At 45.5% G+C, this 22,031-nt stretch overlaps 1 pseudogene; it reads right to left on the minus strand.

Moving 5' to 3' along the window:
* Positions 1-8,673: 8,673 nt before the first annotated feature.
* LOC140577737 (uncharacterized) lies at positions 8,674-21,827 on the minus strand (annotated as a pseudogene).
* Between the last annotated feature and the right edge of the window lie 204 nt (positions 21,828-22,031).

The raw sequence follows: 22,031 nt of genomic DNA on the forward strand, positions 1-22,031 counted from the left end.
CCCAATTTAAATCCAATTGAGTGTACCTTCCTTATGCTGGAGAGGAAACTTAAAGGGGCAAGCCCCCGAAACAAGCAGGAACATAAGAACATAAGAACATACTGTAGGAGCTGAATGTGGCTGAATTAGAGGCCTGACGGAGCGTCACTAGAAGAGATACTCAGTACCTGGTGATGTCTATGACTTCAAGCAGTTGTTGCATGCAAGTGATATGCAACAAAGTACTAAACATTACTGCTTTAATAAACCTACTATTGCTATGTCCCAAATATTATGGTGCTCTGAAATGAATGAGGGGGACTAAGTATAAAAAGTGTTGTGATTTCAACATGGTGAAAGCGCTTTAGGAGTGCTACCAAACTGGATAAAGAAGACGGTGAAGTCCAGGTCAGTTCATTAATCTACGCCATGGGTAACAAAGCCGAACACATATTTAAATCGTTCGCCTTTGATGGGGAAGGTGACAAGAAGAGATTCGACGTTGTGTTAATAAAATACGACGAGTACTTCTTCCCTAAACGGAATGTGATTCACGAGCGAGCCTGTTTCTATGAAAGAGTACAGCGCCCGTGTGAAAAGGCAGAAACCTTTATTAGAATTCTGTATGATTTATCAGAACATTGTGACTTCGGAGAATACACAGATGAACACATTCGGGATCGGATAGTCGTAGGTATACTTGATAAAGAACTGTCGCGCAGACTGCAGTTAATGTCCGACCTCACGTTGGCTCAAACTATTCAAAGCGTGCGCCAATGTGAAGAGGTAGCGCTCCAAGTTCACCAACAGGGGGAAGCGTGCGCTGCAGTACAAGAGATGGCACAAGGGAAAGCAGCAGACAGAGGAAAACAGAAATGGAAACCTAAAAGATTTGACAAAGAGCAAGGAGAACCAAAATGTGGAAGGCGTGAGAAAATTAAACACAAGCATCAGGAAAAATGCCCAGCAATAAAATCAACATGCAATAAATGTAAAAAAGTGGGTCACTGGGAAAGAATGTGCCATAGTAAAACAGAGAAGTGACAGAAACTGTTGCACAGACACCATATTTCCTGGGAGCTGTTACAAATTCACAAAATAATGATGAGCAGTGGACTATGCAAATTTCCATCAGAAAGACACCAGTTAAATTTAAAATTGATACTGGTGCAGATGCAAACATCATGTGTGAAGAAACTTTCTGCACGCTTAATCCCAGGAGAACGCTGGAGCGGTCTAGTGTTACACTGTGTAGTCCTGGAGGACGCCTTGAGTGCTTGGGGAAAATTCAAGTTAGTACCACATATAAAGGAAGTGTGTACACATTCCCAGTGTATGTTATCCATGGAGAAAATGTGAACAATTTATTAAGCCGATCCACTGCATCCTCAATGGGAGTGGTGAAACGCATTGAGGAAATTCACAATGCATTTAGAACATAAGAACATAAGAACTATACAAACGAGAGGAGGCCATTTGGCCCATCGAGCTCGCTTGGGGAGAACTTAACTAATAGCTCACAGTTGTTAAAATCTTATCTAGCTCTGATTTAAAGGAACCCAAGGATTCAGCTTGCACTACGTTATCAGGAAGACTATTCCATACTCTGACTACACGCTGTGTAAAGAAGTGCTTCCTTAAATCCAGTTTGAAATGTTCTCCTGCTAATTTCCACCTACTGTATGGCCACGAGTTCTTGTATTTGAACTAATGCTGAAGTAACTATTCGGTTGAACAGCATCCAAACCTGTTAGAATCTTATAGACCTGGATCATGTCCCCCCTCAGTCTCCTTTGCTTGAGGCTGAACAGATTTAGCTCAAATAACCTTTCCTCGTATGACATTCCTCTAAGACCAGGAATCATTCTTGTGGCCCTATGCTGCACCTTTTCTAAGGCCGCAATGTCCTTTTTAAGATATGGTGACCAAACCTGCACACAATATTCTAGGTGAGGTCTCACCAAGGAATTGTATAATCTTAGCATTACCTCCCTTGACTTAAACTCCACACACCTGGAGATATACCCCAACATCCTATTGGCCTTTTTTATTGCTTCCCCGCACTGGCGAGAATGAGACATGGAAGCATCAACATACACACCAAGGTCTTTCTCATAATCAGCTACCTTTATTTCAGTAGGTCCCATAAAATACCTGTACTTTATATTTCTACTCCCTACATGGAGTACCTTACATTTGTTAAATTTCATCTGCCAGGTGTCGGCCCAGTCACTAATTAAATTAAGATCCTGCTGTAGCTGCTGAGCCGCTAGTTCAGTATCTGCTACACCACCCACCTTGGTATCATCTGCAAATTTCACCAGTTTACTGTATATATTGGTGTCTATATCATTTATGTAAATTAGGAACAATAGTGGTCCTAAAATTTAACCCTGCGGTACCCTACTATGAACGCAGGCCCACTGTGACATTTTAACTACTCGCTGCTTCCTATCCGTTAACCAGTTATCAATCCAGGTCGCTACAGTTCCTAAAATACCTGTCGCTTTGAGTTTAAGTGAGAGCCTCTTGTGGGGGACAACATCAAAAGCCTTTTGGAAATCTAAGTAGATGACATCATAGGTCTTCTTATCATCAACTTCCTGAGTAGCTTCCTCAAAAAACTGCAACAGATTTGTTAAACAGGATCTACCTCTCCTAAATCCATGCTGGCTATCCCTCAAAATGTTATTTGAGTCCAGGTAATCTACCATTTTCTCTTTGATTATAGCCTCCATAACTTTACCAGTTATACAAGTTAGACTGATTGGCCTATAGTTTGACAAATTACTTCTATCCCCTTTTTTGAAAATGGGCGTTATGTTGGCATGCTTCCAATCAGAAGGTACCGCACCTTCAGATAAGGATTTTTGAAACAGTAAAGTTAAGTGTCGGCAAATAATATCCCTCATCTCTTTTAACACTATAGGTAAGATGCCATCAGGGCCCTGTGATTTATTTATTTTGAGCTTAGCTAGGCTTTGCAAAACATCAGCTTCAGTTATATATATATTAGTTATAGAAGATGTTGGATTAGTAATTAGAACTGGTAAGTTACTAGTGTCCTCAACAGTGAATACCCGTGCAAAACTATCATTGAACTCATTTACTATATCAGTGTCGTTTTCAATTATAAGACCCTTACTATCCTGCAGATTAGTAATTTCAGCTTTTAGAGCTCTTTTAGAGTTAAAATACTGGAAGAAACTTTTAACGTCATCCTTAGCCTCCAATGCGATCTTCATTTCGACATTCCTTTTAGCTTGTCTAATGTCATTTTTTAATTCAGCCTGTAGATTTAGATACTCTTGCTTTATTCTGTCATCATCAGTTATTTTCCATTTCTGGAACAAAGCCCTTTTCCTCCTTACTTTATACTTTATTTCCCTAGTAAACCACCTAGGTTGCAATTTCCTAGACTTATTCTTGCTGGAAACAGGTATGAAGTCCTCTTGCACTTGCAATAATGTGCTTTTAAAAAATTCCCATGCCTCTTCAACAGTTTTGTTATTTAACTCCATCCAGTTCACAGTTTCCAGTTTTAATCTCATACAATTGAAGTTAGCCTTCCTAACATTATATATTTTTGATTTGGACTTTGCTCTTCGGGCACTAAACTTAACCTCAAATTTAACCATGTTATGATCGCTACTGTCAAGTGGTTCTAAAACGTCTAATTTACCAATCCTGTCCTGGTTATTAGAGAAAACAAGATCAAGAATGGCATCTCCCCTGGTAGGGGTGTTAACAAACTGAGTAAAAAAACAATCCTGTACTAATTCCACCATCTCAAGTTCATTTTCAGAAGAGCCAGCAACAATGTCCCACTGCATCCCCGGTAGATTAAAATCACCCATGACTACCACATCATTTTTATTGCTCTTAATCCTAATATCACTGTATAACAATCTGCTTTCCTCGGCAGCTACATTAGGTGCTCTGTAACAAACACCGACAATTAGGCGATTTGAGTTTTTAGCATCTAATTTTACCCATATAGCTTCCGTACTTTTACTTATATCAGTAAGCTCCCTTGCCTGCAAGTTTTCCTTTACATATACTGCAACACAACCTCCCTTCTTACCTATACGGTCTTTACGGAACAACGTGTAACCATCCATATTATATTCTTGTCCATCCTTTTTACTCAACCACATTTCAGTTATTGCTATAATATCATAAGAGTCCGATGAGATAAGAGCCTCTAAATCATGAATTTTATTCCTAATACTCCTGGCGTTGAAATACAGACAACAAAGGTTAGGCCTATTACAGTGCCTACTTATAATATGATTTTTTGGGGCTTTCCGTTTCCCCCCAGGTACATACTTAACTAACCTCCCTGCCCCCCCAGTCCCTAGTTTAAACATTCCTCAACTACTCTACAAATACGCCTTCCCAGTACACTGGTTCCCCTCCGGTTCAGATGCAACCCATCCGGCTTGAACAGGTCCCACCTGTTCCAGAAGGTCCTCCAGTGCCCCATAAACCTAAACCCCTCTTTCCTACACCATCCTTTTAGCCACGCATTTAATCTCCTTATCTCAGCTAACTTAGCCTGACTTGCACGTGGCACGGGGAGTATTTCAAAAAATACCACCATGGACGTTCTGCTTCTAAGCTTATTGGCGACTTCTATAAATTTATCCTGCAGAACAGCCCTTCTACCCTTGCCTATGTCGTTGGTGCCAACATGCACCACGACAACTGGATCCACCCCAGCTGGGGCCAAAAACTTGTCCACACGATCTGGAAGGTCTCCTACCTGGGCACCAGGCAGGCAAGACACCGTACGGGACCCTCTATCACGCGTGCACACATAACTGTCTACTCCCTTAATAATTGAATCCCCCACTACCACAACCTTCCTCTTCCTGGGGGGAGGGGGCTCCTCAGTGCCCAAGGGCCCACCTGCCTCCCCAGTCCCTTCCGGCTCTAAAGCTGGAAGCACCTGAAACCTGTTAGACACAGACACCTCAGGTGATGCCGCCTCTGTAACGTGTGTACACCTTTTCCTGCTCTACGACCTACGGTCAACCAGCTCTCTCGACCTCTCTGCTCTTCATTCTCCCTCCCCCCCGCTAGTGGCGTACACACCATCTCCCTAAACGGCGTATCAACTAGCTCATCTAACTCACTGTTGCATTGGATGAGAGCCAGTTGCTCCTCAAGGTCGCGAACCTTGACCATGAGTGAGTCCTCTAGCTTACATCGCTCGCAGAGGAAGTCCGACTGGACACTAACGTCCAGAAGGGCAAACATCTTGCAAACGCAACACTGAGCCGGCCCCATAATTAACTAACTCACTATGACCCCGTACTCCCAGCCCAGTAAATCTATATAGTGTATTTAACTATAAACAATAAATGCAGTAACGTGCCGAGTACACTAAAATAAGTTATTACTTGTGTTAAAACGGAACTTAATTATTATTTTATTTAAAATTTTAAACCTGATAAATTTACTACTACTTACCAGAAGAACTTCTGCCTGAACCAAGTATGAACTAAAAACAAGGCGAAATCGAAGTTGCTCTTGGGAGGTCGAAAAACCACAAAAACCCCCTCACAGCAGGCTACTGCCGGAGCGGGAAAAAAGTGGAAAATGTCCTCCCGGCCCCGACTGGCGACCGAGCAAAGCTCAGGAGCAACTGTCCTTTTCCGGCGCTGGGTAGCAATACCGACGTTAGATATTATTAGTTATTATCGCCCCGTGGGTGTTTGTTACGGAGTTAAATGCGGACAGAAAAACGCCGCTCACGCGACACCCGCAGCTCTCTGTCGGTAATAATCGCGCTGTTAATTAACAGACAGGACAGACAAGCACTCATGCCGACCGAAATAAGAACAATAAATAGAAATAAACAGCCACCCACGTAAACAGGTAAAGCACACAAACACTCAAAATACGTTCAAAACACTCCAAAAAACAATCCCAAACAATCGCTGCAGCTCAACACCACTCTCTCGCAGCAATCCCAGCAATCCTCGCAGCAATCCAAGTGCCTGAGATTTGGTTAGCATGGAACTCTTAAAACAGAACCTGTTAAAATCCAGCTTAAGGACAATGCTCAGCCATATGCGGTACACATAACGTGCAGAGTTCCACTGTCTCTTATACAAAAAGTCAGCGCATAGAAGAGAACGGGGTCATTGAGCCAGTGACAGACCCTACGGACTGGTGCACACCCATTGTGCTGGTGCTTAAACAGAACGGGAGGGTTCGCATCTGTGTAGATCTGAAAAAGTTGAATGAAGCTGTAAAAAGGGAAAGATATGTTCTTCCAACTGCAGAGGAAATAATTGCAAAACTGAGTGATGCAACAGTCTTCTCATCTTTGGATGCTGCCTCAGGTTTTTGGCAGATACCGTTACACCCAGAAAGCAGCAAACTAACCACTTTCATAACACCGTTTGGAAGGTACTCCTTTAAACGTCTTCCTTTCGGCATCACCAGTGCCCCAGAAATATTTCAGCGGAAGATGATGGAAACTCTACAAGGGCTTGAAGGAGTATCGGTGTATATGGATGATATATTGGTGTATGGAGACGCCATGGAACAGCATGACAAATGGCTTACCAATGTATTGAAGAGAATTGAGTCTGCTGGGTTGAAGTTGAACCGTGAAAAGTGTCTACTGAGACAACATCAGCTTCACTTCCTGGGTCACTTGATCGACAAATCAGGTGTGAGACCCGATCCTGAGAAGATCAGAGCAGTCCGTGAGCTATCACCTCCACACAATGTTCAGGAGCTAAAACGGGTACTGCAGATGTTTAATTACCTAGGCAAGTACATTCCTAATTTGTCAACAGAAGGCAAACCAATGTATGACTTGTTGAGGTCAACAGCTACATGGACTTGGGCCAGTCCCCAGGAGACAGCATTTCAGCGCATTAAAGACATCCTTTCTACTTCTCCAGTTTTGAAGTTCTATTATGTGACCCTGCCTACTGCTGTTTCTGCTGATGCCAGCAGTTATGGCATAGGCGGTGTACTATTGCAACTGCATGAGAAAGACTGGAAACCGGTAGCATACTGCTCACGCAGTTTGTCTGAGGCAGAATCCAGATATGCACATGTCTTAAAATGGATGAGAGAGGGATATAGGGCTCTCGAAGGAACAAACAGGCACGCTTAGGTTCACTCAAATACACTTTAATAAGTAATACAAAATGATCTCACATTAACACCAATACTGAGCTATCATATTGAAGGCAATGCAAAATAACTCGTACTACAACGGATATCAAATAATATATATCTTATAGCTAATAGTATTAGGTGCAAAGGTATGAATATATATATAGAAAAGAAGCAATTACACATACAAGAAGCAAGGAAACATAAAAAGTTACGAAATATTATCACAAGCGGCGATAATTTACTCGCAACAATTAAGGGAAAGCATAAGCAGTTGCAAAGCTATTTACACTCGGACGTGCCATCATCACCCACCTTCATGGACTGGGGAGCCCTTTCAGTCCTGGCAGGAGACCAACACGTGAGTTCCGAGAAAGTACCGGGCGATGAGCGCTCTATCCCACGGCTGAACTCCGGTCAGTACTGGGTTCTCCCCCTTCCTTTATACTAAATTTAGAGTTGCGTGTGGGCAGGGGGTAAGCTGGCCAGGCTCACCCCTTCCCCCCAGGCAATATATGGTGCTCCAATTCCCCCTTTAGTCCGAGTGATTCTGCTTGCGATAATACAATACAATGGGCGTCCTGGCGCCAGGTGTCTTTGCGCAACGCCTCCCTGTTCCCCCCTAAAGGCAATATAGGGTGCTGTATACCGACCCCCCACCCTATCTCCCGAAACCAAGATAAGCATCCTGCATGCCAATCTAATAGCCCAGATGAGCATCCTGGCTTCTTTTATGAGCCCAAGTTATTTACGGCAAAATTAGGTTTTACAGGGGATCGGTAAATAACTTGTTCGTGCAGTGTAGTGACATTTGGGGTGAATCATGGACGATTGATCCAAATTTCAGGATGATTAGTCCACACGCGATCAGAATTAATCCATAATTATAACTTAATATTATAGTAAAAAGGATTAATTCCATATCACGTGGGTGACGTAATTGTCTGTGAATTTATCCTAATACATTCGGTCCCTCGGCCATGATTCACCAATGTATAACCCGTGCAGAAATGTGATCATATAACCTGCGGGTATAAATACATAAACAGGTGTTCCACACAGCCAATAGCATAACGTATTCGTAGTGCATACATATCCTCTATCTCGTATATTATACGTTTTGTTAGTATAGGTATCTAGTCATTCTCCCTTCCTTTTAAAGTCCTATATGCCCGTCCAGCTATTACAGGCAGCACATGGAACCTACATAAAGTTTGGGGAGTAGTTACACTATACATTTACCATTGGCCAGTACACAAAGTCTCGTTACACTGAGTTTTTTCAGGCTTCAGATGTAATCTCATACTGGAATCAATATTCCAGAATATTTTCCATTAGAATTAAATGTGATTAACACTTAATACACATTATTTAGTTGAATTCTGGTGTTTTACATAGTCATAGTGCATTCAGTCCGATTCCTCCACTGAGTTAGGTCACACTCCTACACCCACTTGAGGGGCACTCCAGCAGACGCAAGGATGGGAATGTTCTTTCCCATTGTGGCATCCTCTACAGACGTACATCTCGTTCGAGTTCACAGGAGTCAGTTCAACGACGAAGCATGATTGGTTTGCTGGTCAGGTGAAGATGTCTTGCTGCCGCTCCGTCGCGCTGTCTTTCCATCCGATCCTGAAAGTAGAAGTCTGCTCCCACTCGGTCCCTGGGACTGCAGCATAGCCGAAGGTCGTCAGCAGCGTCGGCCACGCCCATCACCAGAGCCATTGCGTCATCCTTCACACATAAGGAAAGAACTCACATGCACATTAGTTTTCTCCTAGATAACATTCATTAGCTGGGACATGTCGCCACCTTCGGCGCTTGGCTCCGTAACAGCCACAGTGTTGTTTCGTCCCACAGCTATCACTTCTGCAGGCTTCGGTGGGTTGTCTTGTTGTTGCTGAACCCACATACCTGTGTTTTTATTCTTTTTACTTGTTTTTCAGATTCGCTCCTATAATTTCTTACCCCAAACCTCCTTGGTCCTAATTCTCTAATTCAGATTTTTCCACGCAGGCATCCGAACAGCCATACCATTCACTACTCACCAGGAATCAGTATAAACATAGCAATCACTCATCCCTTCCTGCTTCCAAAACCATTACTCACAAATCAGCCCATTGGCTGCTTTTACCTTCACCTGTCATTTCCAACATCTGCTGCGTACATAGATTACATGCCGCAGCTTTCCACTTTCGCTTACCATCGACATACTTAGCCGCCCCATCCGTACAACACACATGCTGTTTCTATTCTTCACCCCCCACGATATAGGGGACTCCACCAACACCGTCAATATCACAATCTCTTCCCCTTTCTCTACAACATCCGCCACTTACTCATAGCCCTTGTCATTTACATACCATTTCCATTTTAAAACCCATGCTTCTTACGCTCCACCAATCCGGTGCTGCTTCAATCTCACTACTTTGTTTGCGAGAGGTATGGACTGGGGAAAGGTTGCATCTTCACCTTCCCCACCAATACCGGTCGCTCTGTCACCATACCTCGAAATTTTAAATTGTCCATCCCACTCCTGGGTCCCAGGTGTAATCACCATCATGGTTAGACTTATCCCACTCTCCTAGATCTCCCAATTCTCTCAATCTGAACGCCACATCTCCTATTCTTTCCCCTACCATATTCAACAACAATGACATCACTGCTGCCTTGTACTGAGCGGGTGCTGTTTTTATGAGAGCATTCCGGGTCAGTATTGTTAAGGACAAATCGTCCAGTGCATCAACATGCCCGGTATACACACCCGCCCTCATAGTCAACTCTCGCATTCTAGCGATCGCTTCTGACAATGTTTGCCACTGGCCCGATTTTTCCGGCCAGCTGCTTTCATCGGGGTATCGCTGGTTCACCCCGTTGCCCATAAGGGCTAGGAGAGTAGTGTCACTGCTTCTCCCATCTATTGGTGGCTGCCTGTGCTCCCGACATTGGGACCGCACTACAGCATCGGTGCTTAGATCACAAAAATGATGACAATCCATATGATCTATGGATATCTGTGCCGCACCCTGATCATACAGCCTGACCAACCATTTATCTAATGGCTCTCCTGGTCGCTGCTTCATCCGCTCCCGTATGTCACTAATTTCCTTCTGTGTGAAATCCTCCACAAGTAGCTCAGACTGCCGTGGTCTCCGGCCAGAAGGATCTTGCACTTCCCTTCTCCGTGAAATAGGGAGTGCAGAAGTTGTTAACGGAGGGGGATCCATAAGAGATCCCCGATCAGGACCCGCGACTTTATCTGGGTTGTAAATATCAATATCCTCATCATCTGAGTCCCAGATATTGCCATCCCATCGCTCGGGATCCCAATTAGCTGCTGTTGCAGTAGCAACAAATGCTCTAATTTTTCGCGGACATGGTGTCCGTTTTTTCCTGGCATTGGCTTTTGCTACTTGCATCGCAGCCCGCTCTGCAACCCCCGTTACTTGGTGCAGGCGTTGATGTAAAATATCCACCTGACCCTGTGCCAGGGTCATCTGACCTAATGCCTCAGTCAATTCTCTCATTTGTCCCTCTTTCTCCCTTTCAATCTGGTCTGCGCGCTCATACTGCATTCTGTATGCAGCCAACACGATCCATAGGCATCTCTGTAGAGCACGCACGGGATCCTTTACAACCGGAACCTTTTTAAGGCAAGACAATACTTGCTCAGGCTCGGCTTTTCTCAACGCAGCAGTCCAGGAATCAACAGGCCCTCCACCTTTCCTTATCTCCTGGGCTAACGCAGCAAACTGCGTCTCATCCCACTCAGGGAGCACTTCAGGCTCAGGCGCTGCTATCTTTCTCCTAAACATGTTTGTTCCTTAGTCCTATATCTTTTTCCCCTCAGATCCTGCCGACTACGCCAAAATGTCTTAAAATGGATGAGAGAGGGATATAGGGCTCTCGAAGGAACAAACAGGCACGCTTAGGTTCACTCAAATACACTTTAATAAGTAATACAAAATGATCTCACATTAACACCAATACTGAGCTATCATATTGAAGGCAATGCAAAATAACTCGTACTACAACGGATATCAAATAATATATATCTTATAGCTAATAGTATTAGGTGCAAAGGTATGAATATATATATAGAAAAGAAGCAATTACACATACAAGAAGCAAGGAAACATAAAAAGTTACGAAATATTATCACAAGCGGCGATAATTTACTCGCAACAATTAAGGGAAAGCATAAGCAGTTGCAAAGCTATTTACACTATTTATCCTAATACAGCACAGATTGAGAAAGAATGTCTGGCGAGCGTCTGGGCTTGTGAAAAATTCGAAAAGTACCTAATAGGCCTTGAAAACTTCAAATTGGTGACAGATCACAAACCGTTAGTGCCTCTTATGAATAAGAAGGACTTGGACAGTGTTCCGTTGAGATGTCAGAGACTACTTATGAGGCTTATGAGATTTAAACTGACAGCAGAATATTCTCCAGGAAACACTTTGGTGGTGGCTGATACACTATCCCGAAGCCCACTAGCATACAAGGAAAATGATCTCAACACACACACCGACGTGGAGTGTTACATTGCTGCTGTTGCTGAATGCATGCCTGCCAGCCCACCAAAACTTGAAGCCATTAGGGCTGCTACAAAGGCTGACAATAACCTGCAAATTGTACTGAAGTATATCGGGTCAGGATGGCCAAAATATATAGACAACGTTCCAGTGGCAGTTCAACAGTTTTTCCATTTCAAGAATGAGCTATCTGAGCACAATGGAATACTGACAAGAGGAAGCCGTATGTTAATTCCAGACGTCTTGCGAGCAGATATTCTAAACAGGATACATGATGGACATCAAGGTCTGACAAAGTGTAGGGAGCGGGCCAGAATATCGGTGTGGTGGCCAGGCATCTCGTCAGAAATAAAACAAAAGGTTCAGTCCTGTCGAATATGCCTTGAGATGAAACAGACACAGCAAAAGGAGCCTCTCATCTTGACGCCCCTTCCAGACAGACCTTGGAAAAGACTAGCTATTGACTTGTGTGAGTATAATAAGCACACTTACCTTGTTGTGTCAGGCACTATTTGCCAGGTTTGGCTGCCCTGATGAAATGGTTTCGGACAATGGTCGTCAGTTCGTGAGTGCTGAGTTCCAGGAATTCGCAAAGGAATTTGACTTTTTGCACATCACATCCAGTCATTACCACTCTCAAGGAAATGGACATGCAGAGAGAGGGGTGCAGATTGCAAAGAAAATTTTGCAACAGAAAGATCCTCTTCTGGCTCTGATGAGTTACAGGGCCACACCTTGTATCACAACGGGTGTAAGCCTGGCTGAACTCCTTATGGGCAGAAAGATTAAAACAACACTTCCATTGCTTGAGACAAATCTTCAGCCTCAGTGGCCAAATCTTGAAGATGTGAGGAGAAAAGATTCCATGGAAAAGCAAAAGCAAGCTTTCTACTTTAATCGTCACAACGGAGCTAGACCTTTCCCATCGCTGAGGTCAGGTGATGCGGTGCTCACAAAGTTGGACCATCAAAAGACCTGGGGCCTCATGTATAACGACGAGCGTAGAATTCACACTAAAACAAGGCGTACGGACAAAACTAGGAATGTGCGTAAGCAAGAAAAAATCCAGATGCATAAAACTGTGCGTAAGCACAGATCTACGCACATTCCCTTTATAAATCCCAATGAGCGTGAAATTTAACGTACGTGAACGAGCCCACAGCCACCCCCCCGACCCGCCCATAATTATGAATATTTGCATATGTAAATCTGTTTAAATGCCCGCTTTGTTCTATGTTTTTCTTAAACAACAATGAATAAACCACATGGGAAAAAGAAGTATTTCAGTGAGTGCGAAGTGGAGGTCATGTTAACAGAAATCGAGAAAAGAAAAGTGATATTATTTGGTGGTATAAGTGGCATCAGCAATAAACGAAAGTTGACGGAGTGGCACAGCGTGGCAGAGTCAGTTAAAAGTGTTGGTTCTGAAAATGGCACGGTGGCCAAAATTAAAAAGAAGTGGTCGGACATTAAAATCGACGTGAAAAAACGAGCGGCCGCTCACCGTAAGAGTCTTAAAAGCACAGGCGGAGGTTGCGGAATTCCCGGTATCACACCCTTTGAGCAACTAGTTGCTGCGATGATTGGGGACACACTTTTATCGGGTGAGGGGGACGCCGATGTCAGCGCGGGTGAGTTTTTCTCGTACCATACTTGTTTGAATTACTTGCATGTTTATGAATAACACGTAGGGCGCAGATGCGGTGTTACTTTAGTTTATTCTCTTTGTTTATTCTTACAGACAATAGTACAAGAGGTGCCCCCAGTGCATTAATAGAGTACATTAATAAAGTGAAAGTGCTTTCTATTTACATAAGCATAAGCAAATTCGTTCTCTGAAGGTGACTTTATAGCAATGTGCGCGCAGTCGATAATTCGACTACATTTGGAAAACCGGACATCGCTGCGAATTGCGCTTTAATGTTTGCCTGTTCACCCAGTGTAGGGAAAATTTATATATCTCGATGACAAGCGGATTACAGCTGGCATGGCACGACTCAGTGATGACTGAGAAATGCCTGATCGGTCTGCAAGTTCACGCTGAAAAGCACCTGTGGCTAAAAATCAGAGGGTGGAGAGAACTTGTACAGGTACCGGTAAGGCGCAATTTCTTGCAGTCTTCCTCCGTAAAGCTGGCTCCAGTTCAGCACACAGCTCCAAGAGGATAGCTCTTGGAAATCTGAATCGACTTAGTAACCAGTCATCATCATGAGCCAAGAAATCACTGTGATCCCTGAATACGCGCTCTCTTCTGACTCTTCCATTTGCTATGTCCTCTAACAATGCAAGAGCAGCCATGGTTGGAATATTTTTTGTCTTTCCCTGCACCGTTTTATTGTCACAGATTGATTACGATAAGGTGACCGATGGCCAATTAATTTCGGTGTATTTCATGCAGACCGCGTCATGAATGCGAGTGTGACACAGTGAAACTGCAGTAGCACTCTTTTGCCAGTAGGTGCCTCCATTTTGCCAAATCGAGCAGAAACTTGCGTACGCCTTGTCTAGGGTTGCCGTGAGAATGTGCGTGGCGGTACGCCAAGTTTAGTTTTTATACATCTCGACATGAGCGTGGAAACGGGCGTGCGTAACATTTTTGTGCGTAAGCACCGTTTATACATGAGGCCCCTGGGGAACAGCTGCTGTGGTCAGAGGCGAGAGTACAACTCCTCGATCTTTTGTCATTGAGACACATCAAGGAGCAACGCTGCGATGCAACCGTCGTCACTTGCAGCTCTGCTCTGCCCCGGCGGAGGGAAACCAAATTCCGGTTCAACAAGAACAAATATATGAACAGCTGCCTACGTCTACAGTGCATATGGGGACAACTTTGTCTCAGGCCCCAAAGACCCACAAAGGACTATTCGTGACTAGATCTGGCAGACTGAGCAGACCAGTGGACAGGTTAGATTTGTGAAAATAAAAAAAAGATGGTGAAAGGTAAAGGGCAATATATTGGTCATAAGGGTTTAATAGATTTAAGTAACAATGTTCTTCTATGGGGTTAGAGTAAGCAGTGAGAAAACTAGAAATAAGGTCTTGTTGGAAGGTGTTAATAATTTATCAGTAGCCAGGAATGTTAATGTTTAATTCCGTTCCGTTAAAAGAAAAAAAAAAGAAAAAACTGAAAAGGGGAGATGTAATGAGTGTATGCCTTTAAGAAATCGACATTACGTTATAACGTGTGTTGTTAGTAAGTCAGAAACACGACTAGCTGTTCTGTTCACATGTGCTCCGTTCCGAGTGTAAGTAAAGTGACCCCTGAGCTCTGTTAAGACAAGTGTGTGTGTTACAGTGGGTCCATGTCTCCTCTGTTTTATAAACAGTTGCCTCAGTTCAGGGTTTGTCCCAGATGTTTTTAAACATGCTGTGGTCAGGCCACTTCTTAAAAAACCCAATCTTGATCCCACAGTATTCTCTAACTTTAGACCGGTATCTCATTTATCCTTTCTGTCTAAGGTCTTGGAAAAAACTGTCTGTATCCAGTTGCAGTCTTTTCTAGAAAAATATCATGTTCTTGAGAAATTCCAGTCCGGTTTTAGATCTCGGCACAGCACTGAATCTGTTCTCTTGAAGGTGCAGAATGATATTCTCCTATCCCTTGATTCCAAAAAACCTGTGTTGCTTGTGATGTTGGACCTCACTGCAGCCTTTGATACTGTTGATCACTCGATTCTCCTGACACGTCTGGCACATGAAGTTGGCCTTCAAGGTTCTGTACTACAATGGTTTAGGTCATATTTAACAAATAGGACTTTCTCAGTAATGATTGGTGACATGTTTTCCTCCTCAGCCCCTTTGACCTCTGGTGTTCCACAGGGTTCCATTTTGGGCCCTGTTTTATTTTCTTTGTACATGCTGCCATTAGGGTCAATCATTTCAAAGCACAATGTTTCTTTTCATCTATATGCAGATGATTTACAAATCTATCTGCCAATTGTGCCAAATTCTTCTGAAGCACTTAAATCAATCCATAGTTGTCTGTGTGACATTAAACTCTGGTTGTCACAAAACTGTCTCTGTGTGAATGAGAGTAAAACAGAGTGTATTATGTTTGGGACCCAAAATTCTTCTAGTTTTATCACTGCTGTTCTCGATTTTCCAGTACCTTATTTGAGCCAGGCAGTCAAAAATTTGGGGGTGACTTTAGACAGCAGTTTAAATTTTCAGACTCACATTGACTCTGTTGTCAGGATAGGATTTTTTCATCTTCGCCTACTTGCGAAGGTTAAACCCTTTCTGAATCAGAGTGATCTGGAGAAAGCCATTCATGCTTTTATTAGTTCGCGGCTCGACTACTGCAACGCACTTTATGTGGGAATCACCCAAGCTCGTTTACACCGTCTGCAACTTGTGCAGAATGCTGCGGCTCGTATGCTGACCAATAATCGTAAAAATGATCACATCACACCGATCCTGTGCTCCCTTCACTGGCTTCTGGTACAGTTCCGGATTCAGTTTAAACTTTTGATGTTTGTTTTTAATGCGATTAATGGTTTGGCACCGTCTTATTTGTGTGAGACAATAAGCTTTTATCACCAAGGTAGAGCCTTACGTTCTGCAAACCAAAACCTGCTAGTGGTCCCTCGGTCAAGATACAAACAATGGGGTGATCGCTCTTTTGCAGTCGCTGGTCCTAAACTCTGGAACACTATTCCACCGGAGTTATGCAAAATTACGGATCTCCCTTTGTTTAAAGGACAATTAAAGACCCACTTGTTTAGAATGGCTTTTAATACTTTATAATTTTATGCTGTTATTATAATTTTCATGTATATTGTACATTTATTTGATTGCAATTATATGTTTCTTTGTTTCTATTATTAATGCTATTTTATTGTCATTTTAGTGCTGTGAAGCACTTTGGTTCAACTTAGGTTGCTGTAAAGTGCTATATAAATAAATGTTGATTGATTGATTGATTGATTGATTGTTCATTCAAAATCATTACAGCCACATTTGTATTTATGAAAATGTTGTATGGTTTTTATTATTGTCTTTCCTTTGTATTACATGTGTATATACAGTATGTCTACTTCAGAGAGCATGAGATATTCATGCATCCCAAAGGTTTCATCTTAGCCTAAATGTGTGGTTCTCACTCCAACCAGCGGGGGGCACTGCCGCGTAGCGATTCTCTGCGGCGTCATTATGAACTTTCTAACTGCAGAGGACGCCAAAGTATCGACAAGCTGTTGTCCTGCCCCTTCATTATTCTTCTGTTGTTCAGATTGGTAATTTGTAAAATACCAAAAAGAAACATAAAACCACATAGAGATATCTGCTAACTATGCCAGCCAAATAGGTGGAGTAAAACGAAATTTTGTTATTGCACAAGTTTTAGTGAACAACACGAGAAAGCTAAGTTTTATGAGCGATGTTAGTGAGCAACAATGATTTAGTTATGTTTCCAGCGAAGCTAATTAATGTGGCACACGCCTTTCCCCCTTTGTGAATGTCAGCGAATATTTAGTAAAATCGTTTGTTTTCCGGTTAGCTTAGCTTACTGTTACCCACCATGTTAGGCTAAGGTTAAGAGTTTTTGCACTTCAAGTTAATACTGAAATAGCTCATTAACCAATCAAACATTAAAAGTTATACTTGGGTGAAACAGTTGTAATAAGTTTTGAGTATTTTGTGCAGCTACGTGTTAAACTAGTACTGGTAAATCTGCAGTGAATGAGTTTTACTTATGGAGTACACTGGGAAAAGAACGTACACTGGGAAAAGAACTAAATGTATTCGGAACAAGAAAAAGGCGTATTTGTATTTTGTCTGTGAATATGTATTTGATGCAGTGACACTTATTTTATTATGGATTTTGTTTAATATGTTAAATGTAAAAAGACATTGAACACTTAGAACATAGAAAATGGTCCTGAAGGGAAAAATGCACCAGTCTGAGAAAATGTTTAAATAAACAACTGCAGAGAACGCCAAAGCATCAACACACTGTTGTTCTGCCTCCTCATTATTCTCCTTTTTTTCAGGAACTCATCTGTTAACTCTGTGCCGCTGGGCGGTACCCATTACATATGCTTACACCTCACTGTGTAGTTGAGGTGGCTACACAGCAACTGCTCAAACTCAGGCACGTGCAGAGGGGGGAGCGGAGGACCTGCGTGAAGTTGGCCCCCCATATGTTTCAGATTTCAACCAAACTGGTCTCAATCGTATGTGCCGCGTTTGTGCCGGATTGTGCCGTTAAAATTTTTTGTTTGTGCTGCTTTAGTTTCTGAGATATAAATGTGTGTTTACATGGTGACGTCATCAGCGTGAAGTTGGCCCCCCATTTGCGTTTGATTTCCACCAAACCGATCGCAATCGTGTGTGCTGCGTTTGTGCTGGTTTGTGCCGTTAAAACAGTCCTCTTTGTTGCTTTAGTTTCCGAGATATTAATGTTGTTTACATGGTCACGTGACACCAGCGTGAAGTTGTAGAGCTGCGGTGCAGCAGCAAAAAGGAAAGAGGCAGTCAAGACAGGCTGAGCGCCAAAAACCCGTGTCTTTATTATAGGCCCCCGCACACGCACAACAGCAGGGGTGGGGGCTGCAGGGGTGGGGGCTGCTGGGGTGTCCACGTCCAAATGAGCAGGTTTCAGACGGTCCACCGAAACCCGGTCCGGCTTGCCCCTAATGTCCAGTGTGAAAAACTTGTCACCTGATTGTAGGACACGGAAGGGCCCATCATAGGGCGGCCGCAGCGGGCCCCGATGAGCATCATGGCGGACAAAGACATATGCGGCCCCGGCCAAATCCTCCGGAACATGTGACTGGGGCACCCCATGTTCAGTCGTGGGTACTGGCACGAAAGCCCCAGCCAAGTCCCGCAGAGCGGAACGCTGGTGTTCAGCGCACCAAGGGGCTGTGGTGGTGGGCAGGAAATCCCCTGGCACACGCAGAGTCTGCCCGTAGACTAACTCGGCCGACGAGGATTGCAGGTCTGACTTGAGAGCGGTCCGGAGGCCCAACAAAACCCAGGGAAGCCTGTCCACTCAGCCGCCATCCCTGAGGCTGGCCCGAAGAGCGGCTTTCAGGGAGCGGTGAAAATGCTCGCACAGCCCATTGACCTGCGGATGGTAGGCTGTGGTACGATGGAGGGAAACCCCCAAAACCTGGGCCACTGCAGCCCAGAGCTCAGAGGTGAACTGGGTTCCATGGTCCGAAGACACATCAGATGGAACCCCGAAACGGGACACCCAACCACCGATGAAAGCCCTGGCCATGTCTGCCGTGGTGGTGGATGACAAAGGTATGGCCTCTGGCCACCGAGTAGACCTGTCCACCACCGTTAGCAAGTGAGTAAAGCCCAAGGAAGGGGGAAGAGGCCCGACCAGGTCCACATGAACATGGTCAAAACGGCACTCAGGCACCACAAAAGGCGCCAACGGTGCCTTGGAATGTTGGTGCACCTTAGCACGCTGACACGGAACACAGGAGGCGGCCCAACTACGGACATCCTTCCGCAGCCCATGCCAGACAAACTTGGCGGCCAGCAGACGCTGAGACGCTCGTCTGCCCGGGTGTGAAAGCCCGGGCACCACCTCGAAAATGTGACGACGCCAACCAGCCGGCACGATAGGCCTAGCCAGACCAGTCGAGATATCACACAGGAGGGTGGCACCACAGTCAAGGAAGGGAACATCAGCCAGCTGCAGACTGGTGACTGTGGTCCTATATGCCTGCACCTCTGGATCAACCCACTGATCTGCTGCTAACAGAGCATAATCCACTCCTAAGTGCACAGCACTTGCCACAGAGTGGGAGAGGCAGTCCGCAACATGGTTATGCTTCCCTGCCACGTGTCAGTAGTGAACTCCGATATAAAGGAGAGCTGCCGCTGCTGACGAGCAGACCAAGGCCATCGCAAACGTCAGGGGCTTGTGGTCCACAAAAACCGCGATTGGGCGGCCCTCTATGAGGAACCGGAAGTGACGCACAGCCAAGTACAGGCCAAGAAGTTCGCGGTCAAATGTGCTGTACTTCCGTTCGTGCGGCCTGAGCTGTCGGCTGAAAAAGGCCAGCGGCTGCCAGGCACCATTCACGAACTGTTCGTGCACGGCCCCCACAGCATAGTCCGAGGCGTCAGTGGTGAGCGCAACCGGAGCACCAGAAAATGGATGGGCCAGCATGGTCGCGTTCACCAGAGCAGACTTGGTAGCTACAAAAGCCTGGGTCTGCTCAGCAGTCCACTCAAGAACCTGCTTGGCCATCCTACCCCTGAGAGAATCATACAGCGGCCGCATCAGCTGGGTGGCCCTTGGGATAAAGCGATGGTAAAAAGTAACCATGCCCAAGAACTCCTGCAGGGCCCTGGCTGTAGCAGGCTGCGGAAACGCAGAGATGGCCTCCACTTTGGCAGGCAGAGGAACTGCCCCGTCGCCCATGATGCGGTGGCCGAGGAAATCAATGGAGGATAAACCAAACTGACACTTTTGTGGGTTGATAATTAACCCATGACCACTCAGACGCTCAAAAAGGGTGCAAAGGTGAGCTATATGTTCAGACCTGGAGTTGCTGGCTACCAAAATGTCATCTAAATAGACAAACAAGAATGGAAGGTCCTTCAGGACACTGTCCATGAGCCGCTGGAAAGACTGGGCAGCGTTTTTAAGCCCAAAGGGCATCCGAAGAAACTCAAAAAGTCCAAATGGGGTGATGACCGCAGTCTTCGCAATGTCCCCTGGATGTACTGGGACCTGGTGGTAGCCACGCATCAGGTCAACCTTTGAAAAAATGGATGCCCCCGCCAACCGGGAGGAAAAGTCCTGGATGTGTGGGATCGGGTAGCGATCCGGGGTTGTGGCGTCATTAAGCCGGCGGTAATCGCCACACGGGCGCCAACCCCCACCAGGCTTGGGTACCATGTGTAGAGGGGAGGCCCAGGCGCTGCTGGAACGGCGAACAATACCAAGGCTCTCCAATACAGCAAACTCCGCCTTAGCGATGGCCAATTTACCAGCATCGAGGCGTCGGGCTCGTGCATAGACCGGCGGCCCTGTTGTAACAATGTGGTGTTCAACACCGTGCTTGGCCGTGACTGATGTAAAGGTGGGCCGGGTGAGGTCTGGGAATTCCGCCAGCAGGCGGGCGAAAGTGTTATTTGCCGCCAAGGCGCTAGACAGCTGAGACGAACCAGCCCTGCTTTGCGAGCACCGCACCAAATGGAAAGTCCTGGCATCAACCAGGCGCTGGTGTTTTATGTCCACCAGCAGGTTGTTGGCACATAAAAAATCGGCGCCCAGCAGGGGGGTGGACACCTTCGCCACCACAAAACGCCACCGGAACCGCTGGCCACCAAAACAGACTGCCTCGACACGAGTGCCATAAGTCACAATACTGCTGCCATTAGCAGCCTCCAATGTCCCCTTCGTCCCAGAGCGCGTATCCGCCACCGACGCAGGCAAAACACTGACTTGCGCGTCCATGTCACAGAGGAAACGGCGGCCAGACACAGCATCCGTGACGAAGAGCAGGCTGCCGGAACTGCCGACGCTCGCTGCCGCTAACGAGCGCCGGCCCGTGCGTTTCCCGTCCCCTTAAAAAGCATTTTTTTGCTTTGTCACCGAAACATGCATGGTAGAAACAGAGACCTGGTATACCGCTCCGCTGCGCGGCAGAAACAGTAGCTTCGGCGAGCGGAGGGGAGCTATCCGAGCTCCGAGCACACACGGCTGCACAAGCTGCCAGCCTGGCGGTGTGTACTTTGTCAGCCTCCCTAGCAAGCTCCCTACAGTCCTTAAGTGGGAGGTTAGCTAACGCCCCCCGCACGTCTGCGGGCAGCTGTTGCATGAAAAACTCTCTGAAAATAAAGCAGGGCTGATGGTCACCTAGGAGAGCTAGCATGTGATCCATCAGCTCCGAGGGCCGTGAATCACCCAGCCCGGGTAGCGCGAGCAAGCGGCGCGCGCGCTCTGTCTCGGAAAGCTCGTAAGTGCCCAGCAACAGAGACTTTAAGGCACCGTACTTGTCTGCCTCTGGAGGGTTCTGCAGCAGACTCACCACTCTAGCTGCCGTGGAGCTATTAAGCGCTGCAACGACGTAGTAATATTTCGTTGCGTCCTCCGTGATCCCGCGCAAGGCGAACTGAGCCTCCGCCTGCACGAACCAGACCACCGCCTGGCCGCACCAGAACTCCGGGAGCTTGAGCGCAACTGCATTAGCGAGCATGGTCGGAGCGAAAAACAAATGCACCGAAACGTCGGGGTCACCACTGTAGAGCTGCGGTGCAGCAGCAAAAAGAAAAGAGGCAGTCAAGACAGGCTGAGCGCCAAAAACCCGTGTCTTTATTATAACGTGCCTAAAACAGCAGAGAGAACCCGCGCTCTCTCTTTGGGCATGCGTCACCAACTACGACACCCTGCACGCATGAGC

This window comes from Paramormyrops kingsleyae, chromosome 12, assembly GCF_048594095.1.
Source record: "Paramormyrops kingsleyae isolate MSU_618 chromosome 12, PKINGS_0.4, whole genome shotgun sequence".
Taxonomy (NCBI): Eukaryota; Metazoa; Chordata; class Actinopteri; order Osteoglossiformes; family Mormyridae; genus Paramormyrops; species Paramormyrops kingsleyae.